The sequence below is a fragment of the Hibiscus syriacus genome, unplaced genomic scaffold, assembly GCF_006381635.1.
Source record: "Hibiscus syriacus cultivar Baekdansim isolate YM2019G1 unplaced genomic scaffold, ASM638163v2 tig00111427_pilon, whole genome shotgun sequence".
Lineage (NCBI taxonomy): Eukaryota > Viridiplantae > Streptophyta > Magnoliopsida > Malvales > Malvaceae > Hibiscus > Hibiscus syriacus.
Window position 1 is genome coordinate 4,391,570 of NW_024063088.1, and position 9,836 is coordinate 4,401,405.

The window sequence follows — 9,836 nt, forward strand, 5'->3', positions numbered from 1 at the left end:
TAAAGCGTGTACTAGTTGGGTATTCTTCACTTAAGAAGGGTTATAAATGCTATCATCCTCCTTCTAAATGATTTTTTATCACTATGGATATAACATTTTATGAGTAGGATCCCTATTTCACTCAAGCTGAAATTCAAGGGGAGACATGAAGGGATTTTCAACCACATCAGGTATCTCCTCCTACTCTTCATTCTTAACCTTCAAAATTGCCACCATTTTTTCCTTTACCTACATATTTGTCACCTGCAACTACTCTCATTGATTCATCTGTAATACATATCACTAATTCACTCACACTTACTTTAAACACCCTTCCTAAAAATACACCTACTGCCATTAAAAATATTCTAAAAACAATACCAATCAAACAACTTCTTGTCTATACAAGGAAAAGAAAACATATTCCTGAGGTTGTTTTGCAATATAATTCTTGTCGAGAATTGGATTTGGGTCCAGCTGTCGAAATGGAAGAAGAAATCACTAAGTCTACTTCCCCTACTCTAGATGACTTCCCTATTGCTATTAGAAAAGGGGTTAGACAGTGCACCAAGCATCATATTGAAAAATTTGTTGGTTATAATTCATTAATGCCTTCTTTTCAAGCATTTATATCAACCTTGGATAAAGAACATGTTCCCACAAGTATAGTTGAAGCTCTAAAGGATTCAAAATGAAGAAGGATTGTTGAAGAGGAAATTTGAACATGAGAGAAAAATGCTACTTGGACTATTACAAACCTTCCTAAAGGAAAAAAGGTTGTTGGTTATAAATGGATCTTTGATGTAAAGTATAATTCAAATGGTAGTATCCAACGATATAAAGCTAAACTAGTGGCCAGAGGCTTTAAGAAAACATATGTGATAGATTTCATAGAAACTTTTGCACCTGTGGTGAAGCTTAACACTGTTCTAGTAATCCTAAGTTTGATTGTAAATTGCAATTGTCAATTACACCAACTTGATGTAAAAAACACATTTCTTAATGGCAAGCTAGAAGATGAAATCTATATGAAATTGTCATCTGGCTTAAAGTCTGTTGAAGGTAGCAACAAGGTTTACAAGCTCAACAAGTCTCTATACGGGTTAAAACAATCACCCAGAGCTTGGTTTGAGAGGTTCACTAAAGTCATTCTTAAAAATGGATACAAGCAGTCCATTGCCGATCGTACTCTTTTCATCAAGGCAACTTCTACAAATAAGTAATTGTGTACGTGGATGACATAATTTTTACTGGAGATGATGAAGAAGAGATTAGCAATTTGAAGAAGTTGTTAAATAGGGAATTCGAAAACAAATACTTGGGAAAGCTAAGGTTTTTCCTAGGAATGGAGGTGGCAAGATCAAAAGAAGGACTTGTGATCAACCAAATAAAGTATGTACTTGATTTACTCAAAGAAACTGGTTTTCTTTGTTGTAAGTCGGCTGATACAACAAAGGAGACAAACTTAAGATTCAAAAAAGAAGATGGGTCCTTAGTAGACAGAGAGAAATTTCAAAGATTAGTTGGGAAACTAATTTACTTATCCTTGACAAGGGCAGATATAACCTTTCCCGTAAATGTGATAAGTCAAGACATGACTAATCCTACTGAAGAGCATATAGCAGCAACAAATAGAATTCTCAAGTACTTGAAGAAAACTCCAGGACACAACTTAATGTTTAAGAAGACACAAGACAGAACTGTTAAGATTTTTACAGACTCTAGTTGGGCCGGAGATCTCACTGAAAGGAGATCCACTAGTGGCTACTGCAATTTTGTTTGGGGTAATCTGATAACTTGGAGAAGTAAGAAACAATCTGTCGTTTCAAGAAGTAGTGTTGAAGTTGAATTTAGAGCACTAGCATTAGGAATATGCGAAGGAATTTGGCTACTTAAACTATTAAAAGAACTTGGTACTAATCAAGAGGATCACTTTAAAGTTTTGTGTGATAATCAATCTGCTATTCAGATTGCCAAGAACCCAGCTCAACATGATCGGACAAAGCATGTTGAGATTGATAGGCATTTTATTGCTGATCAAGTTAACAAAAACACGACAACACTTTCATACATTCCTTCATAAGGACAAATTGCAGACATTCTTACTAAGGCTTTGCCAAAGCCTGTTTTCAATAAATTCATATTCAAGCTGGGATTATACAATGTTTATTCTCCAACTTGAGGGGATTGTAGGAATTATAGAGATATATGAGTTGTTACCATCCCTTCAGTTAAGGGATTTTGTAAATAATTTTCTATAATCCCTTATTTTAAGGGATCATATCTCTTAGGATTAGTATATTTCCTTACTTAGAGTTTCCTAATTTAGAGATATAATTTGTATATAAAGATGCAATATGTCCTATTGAATAAATAAGAAAATACAGAGAATTACTTTGATTTCTACAATTTTGGTTATATTTGTCAATTGTGTTATGTTTATGTTTGGTTGATTGTTTTTAGAATATAGTTTTCTTGAGTTGGGTTTGGTCATTGTTGTGTTTCTGTAGTTTAATGTTGTTAACTGTTGAGGTGGTAGTCAGGTTGTGTTTGGTGGTGTACTGTACTCTTCTTGTACTTGGCATCTATGCAATAAAATTTTGAGGAACTCTTTTCCTCCTTCCAATGTACGTTGAGCCACTCTTATAGCTTGACGGTTATGAAGGGGGTTTTTAACGAGGCCTCCCTTTTTATATAAAAAAAAGTGACTATGCACACTAGGTAGGCATCTGATCAAACATGACTTGTACAAAGCGGTTTGAGATGCATTTTTTGTTTGGAGAATTTAGGCACACACCTTAACAACATTGATTCCCTCAAAATGAACAATATTTCTTAAAATATGAGTCTATGGAGCGTATTTATGTCAGCTTGAGAGCATTAAAAGAAACACACAATCAATTATCATAATACTGTTAGCGTTAATATAAAAAATGTCGGATGAAAAAATGAAAAAAAAGAGAGAACAATAAGGATTGCCTAAATCATAAACTAAAAGAAACAAATAGAAGAGGCAGAGATTTATTTAAGTCACAAAGCAAGGGGTGCAACCGTGCAAAGCTGAGTTTAGAAGAATAAAAAAGCCACATCATGTCATTCCAAAAAGAATACATTGTTGCATTTAGGAATCATCTACTAGGAGGCATATCACTTCAGGTCAGACTGAGGATTAGGTTCATCGACAATAAAACCCTTCCGTCCATCTCATACTCTCAACTATATGGTAGTATATACTAATACCACTCATCCCATATATATTTTAAAGCAAACCTTCAACCATGATGTCACTCTCACCTTTTAAAAAGACCTCTTTTTCTTTACATTTTGTTTTCTTTCTTTCATATCTGGTTACTTTTTATGACATGAAACCACAAAAATTTCTTCTCCCAAATGAACTAGAACTGACACATGCTTTATTCTCTCTCACATCAACTCTATAAGACTATAACCTACATCAATTGCAATGAAGGGAGTCCTTAAAGATATCCAAGCACTAATAGATACCAAAAAGTGATACCCCTTTATTCTTTCCTTCACTTTCCTCTCTTTTATTTAAATTTTGCTTATATTTTTACTTGTTTTTGCATGTCTTGATTTTCTTTTCCTCCCAAAACTAGCTATTTCCCACAACATGAATGCACAAAAATTTATTCCATTCTTCCCATTTTAAATGAATAAGCCAAGTTCAAATAGAACACATTAGTTTTAGTGCGAATGAGCTCAAAAGAAACATGAATTAAGCTAAGCCTACGATACAAGTTATATATTACATATATAGATAGTACAATGCGAACAATTATAATATCCTCCATAAATTGGCAAGAAAACTGAAAATAGGGAACAACAATTTAGGGGGGGAATTTGGAGAATCAACAACTATTGCAACATCAATCACTTTAATGTTGTCGTGAGGATATAATACATGTGATACAATTCCAAATGGGCTCCTTTGGGATTTTATTTCCACTCCTTTACCTCCACAACCGGTACATGATTTTATGCAACTACTAGTTTTAGCACCTGTTCCACCGCAATCATCACATGTTTCAAGACAGGGTACCATAATTTCACGCTTTCCTCCGAACACAGATTCTTCAAAGCTCACTTGAAGATCATTCCTACAACATTACGAAATTTGAAGTTAGAAAACGGGAATTATTTACTTAAAAATGACTTCTTAGGCCAAATCAAAAAATAATTAATTAATTAATCAAAAGGAAAAATATATCCTATCTCCTTTTATATCTAATATTTCATAGATTAGGGTTAACTGAGAATATTACATTTATATTACCGTTTGTAATCTTAGTTTGCATTTTATTAACTACAAGGTTATGTTTAAGTTTGTTAATTTGATTTTTGGGATCTAAACATTTTTCTTAAAAATCACAGTATAAACATGTGATGACCAGCAAAAATCGTTCAAGTAGATAGTTACCAAATGTCAAGATCATTGTTTCCCTTATTTCTCAAATTGATGTTAAAGCCTCCTGGTTCACCCCATTCCACTGAAGAAGCCATCAGAACAACCAAAGAATGCATTATACAGTTCAAAGGGATCAACCTAAACATAAAAATTGATCATAAAACATGAAGCATAATCATGCATCCAAAATATTTCACACATACAACCAGAAAACAACCCCACCTACCCATACTATGCATTGACCCAAAACAAATTAAAAGAAGAAAAAAAAGGGCAGCGTGGGTAGATGAGATTACTAGTGAACATAAAGCATGCCATTTGATACTTGCAGGGTGAAATAGAATTAGTCATTATCTTACCGCCGCTGAAGTACCACCTGATCCATCATATCCTCCCTGTAAGCCTCCCTCGCCAAGGCGATCATATAAAGATCTTTTCTCATTATCTGATAGGACCTACATAAATGCTTCATTATGACAACTTAAAAGATTAATGTATTGCAAGTGTAATACTACCAATAACTTTGATGCTTGGTCTTCTAAAAAATGGAGTATCTGATTCAACAGTGCACAATCTTGGCCTCCAATACAATTGTCGTCAATCAAATATATGGTTCAAAAGTAGGATAAGGGTACGAGGGTTTGTTCCAAATTCAATAAAATAGGATATGTTTCTTTAATTGTAAATTATCGAGTAATCATTTTAATTTAAAGATATGGTTTTACTTTTCTTCGAATCGTATTAGGACTCTTTGAATGATTCTTCTACCTCTTTCTCTTTAAAGTTTAGTGTTTATGTCTACTGTTTAGGTTTTGTCCAACCTCTTTCCACCACGCTCCCTATTCCTACTCTTTCAAGCAACATCCTAAGCCAATCACCCATCTTAATTATCTTCTACATTTGCTCTTTTTTTTTTATTTATAAGAAAATAGGCCTCATTAATTTGCTCTCTTCTTGTCATCATCTCTCTAGGGCCCCTTCCTCTTTTTTAGGTTTATGGTAATTAATTTTCTCTTTATTATCTTCTCTTTATTTTTAGTTTTTTATATTTAACATCTAACCAATGAAAACGAGATTTGAAAAATAGAACTTTTGATTGAAACAACATCAAGCTACCCTCTGTTACCAAACTGTCAGTTCTTTGCTATGCCAAACACAGATCCCATATCATGCCAAGGATTGTGTCAGGTCAACACAGATAATGCTCCATCTTTTAAGAGTACAAGCAGCATAGATGAAAAAATTGCATTTCTATAACAAAAGATTTTAAAACAACAATAGTTACCTCATATGCAGCACTTATCTCTTTGAACTTCTCTTCTGCACCAGGACTCTTATTCATATCTGGATGATATTGTTTTGAATGATATATCAATTATCGCACAACATGTGAACCAATAACTTGACCCTACCCTACTAGTTTTTAACTAACAATAGTACAATTGATCATAACATTTTCCAAATGCCAACATATATCATATTCTATCCTTTTTAAATTATTAAAATTGAGCTTAGGACGAAGCTCAAAACTGCAGATTTACTTTAAATAACAAAAGAAAAACATTCGTTTCTCCAACCAACAATGTTGTTATGCTTACAAAGAAATGCACTACAGGAAAGTTATCCCAAAAGGAAACAACTCCCACTCTATAATCCTACGGAAAAAACTACCATAAAGAAAGGGGGATAGAGAAGGGAAAGAAAATATTAGAAGACTTTTGAAAACTCTTTTTCCCATCTTGATTGGTTAGGATAATGAAAAATTAATGGCAGACATAAAATGAACTAAAGAGTGGATATCTTTATGAGTCTTATTATTCGATCTACTTTTCAATCTAATATATTCTAGGGAAGTCAGTCCACCCAAATATGATGCAAACTATAGCTTTGAAATTCTGGGGATAGGAAAGCGAAAGAAGAGAACACTATGCAACCTAGAAGTGAAGGGGAATAAAGGAGGGTAACAAAATATCAAAAGACTTATGATAATGGTTTTTCCTTCCTCTTGTTCAGTCAAGAAAATGGAAATTTGAGGATAATAAGGTGGCGTTTGACTCGCTGGAATGTTTATGAGGGAATTGAAATCTGTCAGGAATTGGAATCTAATTCTATATTCTGTTTGGTTCGCAGACATGTCAGATGAATTTGATTTCAGTAATGTAAAATGACATAAATGCCCTTCTTGTTTTTTTTACTTTATTTTAGTTTGTTTTACAACTTACATGTAGTAATATATTATAAAAAATTAAAAATTATTAAATTTTCATTTTATTGATTGATTATTCATTTCAATAAATTATAAAAATCATGCTAATAAACATCATAAGTTAAAATCATCGCAATCAAAATATGTTAATAAGTTACCAAAAGATAGAGCAATATTTCGATACATTCCAATCGGAGTATGTTAATTAATTACCAAATCATATACCAAAAACTATTTTTATTCAACATATGAATTAGAAACCCGACCCGACCCAACACAAAATAATAAAAAAATTATTTTTATTCAATAAAAACATTGACTTAATTGAAAAAAATTATATATAGAGCGGTATTATTGTAATTATTCCTAAATATACAATGTAAAATTATATTTTTTTCGGGTCGGTCCGGTTTTTTTCACCCTAAACCCGAACCTGACCCCGACCCGTATCACACTTTAAAAAACCCGACCCGACCCGAATATCACACTTAAAAAAACCCGACCCAACTCGACCCGAATATCAATCTTAAAAAACCCGACCCGACCCGAACAAAATAAAGTTTCACCCGACCCGACCCGAATATATGAATTAGAAATCCGACCCGACCCAAAATAATAAAAAATTATTTTTATTCAATAAAAACAGTGACTTAATTGAAAAAATATATATATAGAGAGGGTATTATTGAAATTATTCCTAAATATATAAGGTAAAATTATATATATTTTTCAGGTTGGGTATTTTTCACCCTAAACCCGAACTCGACCCGACCCGAATATCACACTTAAAAAAACCGACCCGACCCGACCAAATAAAGTTTCACCCGACCCGACCCGACCCAAATATATGAATTAGAAACCCGACCCGACACAAAATAATAAAAAATAGTTTTATTCAATATATGAATTACCAAAAGATTGATGAGGGTAGTATGGTCAAATTTCAATTCCCTTCGACAAGAGAATTGAATTCATCAATTCTTGGATGGAATTCACTTTCCCTCATTTGAGGGAAAGTTGAAGCCATGAGGGATTCCAATTCCCTTGGAAAACTTGAACCAAACATGGAAAAGTGGTGGAATTTGATTCCAATTCCCCCAATTCCAAGGGATTCCATCTAACGAAATGTCAAATGAACTAGCAAGCACCCAAATATTTTGTAAATCTGTTCAAAATCTCAATGTACCAGTGGCAAACTAAAGACTGGACAGTGGACATTATTAGGGCCCCATTAATGGAGCAGTTTTATATATCTACAAAGCCTTTTTGAATTTAATTTGAAATTTCAATAATTTAGGCAACTCTTATAGTGAATATATTACATACAAGTACTTTTAGATCATCTTACCTATTCTTCTTGACTTTCTACTATCATAAATTTTACAGAAATTCTCACTCTGATTAATGGACATTATTTCAACTTCAAACTACAACTATACATCCCTTGACTCAATATGATCCTGAAAATATTGGTTCTCTTAAGCAAAAATCATAAGCCAATCATCAGAAACAGCCTACATGCAAACCCAGATAGTTCACCGCACCCGAAATATTTAGAATATAGTCTAAAAATTCCAGGTTTTAGTTAAATGTTTTCTTTCTCTGCATAATTAATGAGCTCTTGGACTGATTTCACTGGTGTTAGAACGAAAGATAGTTCATAGTTGCTGAATAAAGAGAAAATAAGGATAGAAAGACATCACTACAACTAAATACACTATTCTGATCATTGAAGGTTGCATGAATATTTCAAAAGAACACCCGATGTTTTAAGCAACTAGGTGATTGGCTTGAGATCAAGTTGATTAGATGTCTTGCTATGGCTTCGGTAAGGCCGAACTCTTATTAGAGCTAGATAATTTCTATGGAAGTGTATAACTTAAAGATTAATTCAATTCATCTAACAATAGAGGCTGATATATAGTAATGGCATGTAAATACTAAAAACTCGTGATTTCCTTTTCTAGGAGTTCAATCTATAACCAAAGCGTATGTCATCTCATTTAAAAAAAACGAATCCAATGTAATTCCAGAAAGATGCAATGTAAGCCAACTGTGAAATTCCAAAACCAGCATAAAACTAAATGGAAAAAGCGACGAACCTAGCGAGCAAGATTCCTGTAAGAGGCCTTAATCTCTTGCAAAGTGGCACCACGACTGATGTTCAAAGTTGAATAATAATCGGAGCCGGCGGCCCTGATTATGCTGCTGTGACAGCATTTCTTGTTGATGATACGAAGATGATAGATAGGGGGTTGGGTTTTGCAGAAGAATTGAGAATCGCTCCAACCCAAGACGACGACGGAGCATCTACTGTCGCCGGCAGGAAATATAAGTTGTGTCTAATTCCACAATGTTGAAGTGGATACGATGTTGCCATTCTTTTTTCCTATTAGCAGGGGCTTGGGGTTTAGCAATTTTGTCGAGGTTTTAGGACTTTTAGCGCTTCCTCAAGTTTTTTTTAGTCTTAATAGAAAAACGTGTCTAAATTTTGTCTCGAAAAATATTTTAGTGTCTAAAGAAAATTTCATTAAAAATATGTCTAACATTTTCATTGAAGATTTTTAGATATCTGGGCTGTAATGACCATTAAATTTGACCGTTAAGTGACATGTGTCATGTTTTTGTATTTTTGAACATTTATTTAAAAAATTAAAAATATATTTTTATTTTAAAAAAACCCAACAGTCACCCTCGTCCCCTTTTAATTTTACCCCTTCCCTTTCTATTGTCATCGGTCGGCCAGCCGTGACCATTACCACCACCTTCATTGGCATCAGCATCGACCCCTAACCAAACCTCATTGGTCTTTCATCGTAAAGTGTCACCGTTTGTCGTAGATAAACGTTCAAATATTCGTCATATTTTAAGCCACCGTTACCGTTTTTCATCGATCCTGATATCCATAAGTCACACCGCTACCACCATTCGAACCACCGTGCAATTCTAACCACGACGACAAAAGAGATGACGGCCGATAACGAGAATCGTAAGGGTGGCATCAACGGTTGTGACTGACGAGGGAAGTAAGTTTAGAGATTTGAGATTTAGGATTCGAGATTTTTAAGGATTTGAAGTTTTTTGTAATTTTAGAAAAAATAGGGTTAAAATAAATGAAAATTAAAAATATATTATTTGTTATTTTTTTTCGTAACACCCACAGACTGATACGAGTGACCCGATCCGATCCGATGTGTCACATTAGGGCTACCAGAGCGACCCACG

General features: G+C 33.7%; 1 pseudogene; it reads right to left on the reverse strand.

Annotated features, from left to right (window-relative positions):
* The window catches only part of LOC120163186, a 40,902-nt pseudogene extending 32,068 nt beyond the window's left edge, over nucleotides 1-8,834 (reverse strand).
* Between the last annotated feature and the right edge of the window lie 1,002 nt (nucleotides 8,835-9,836).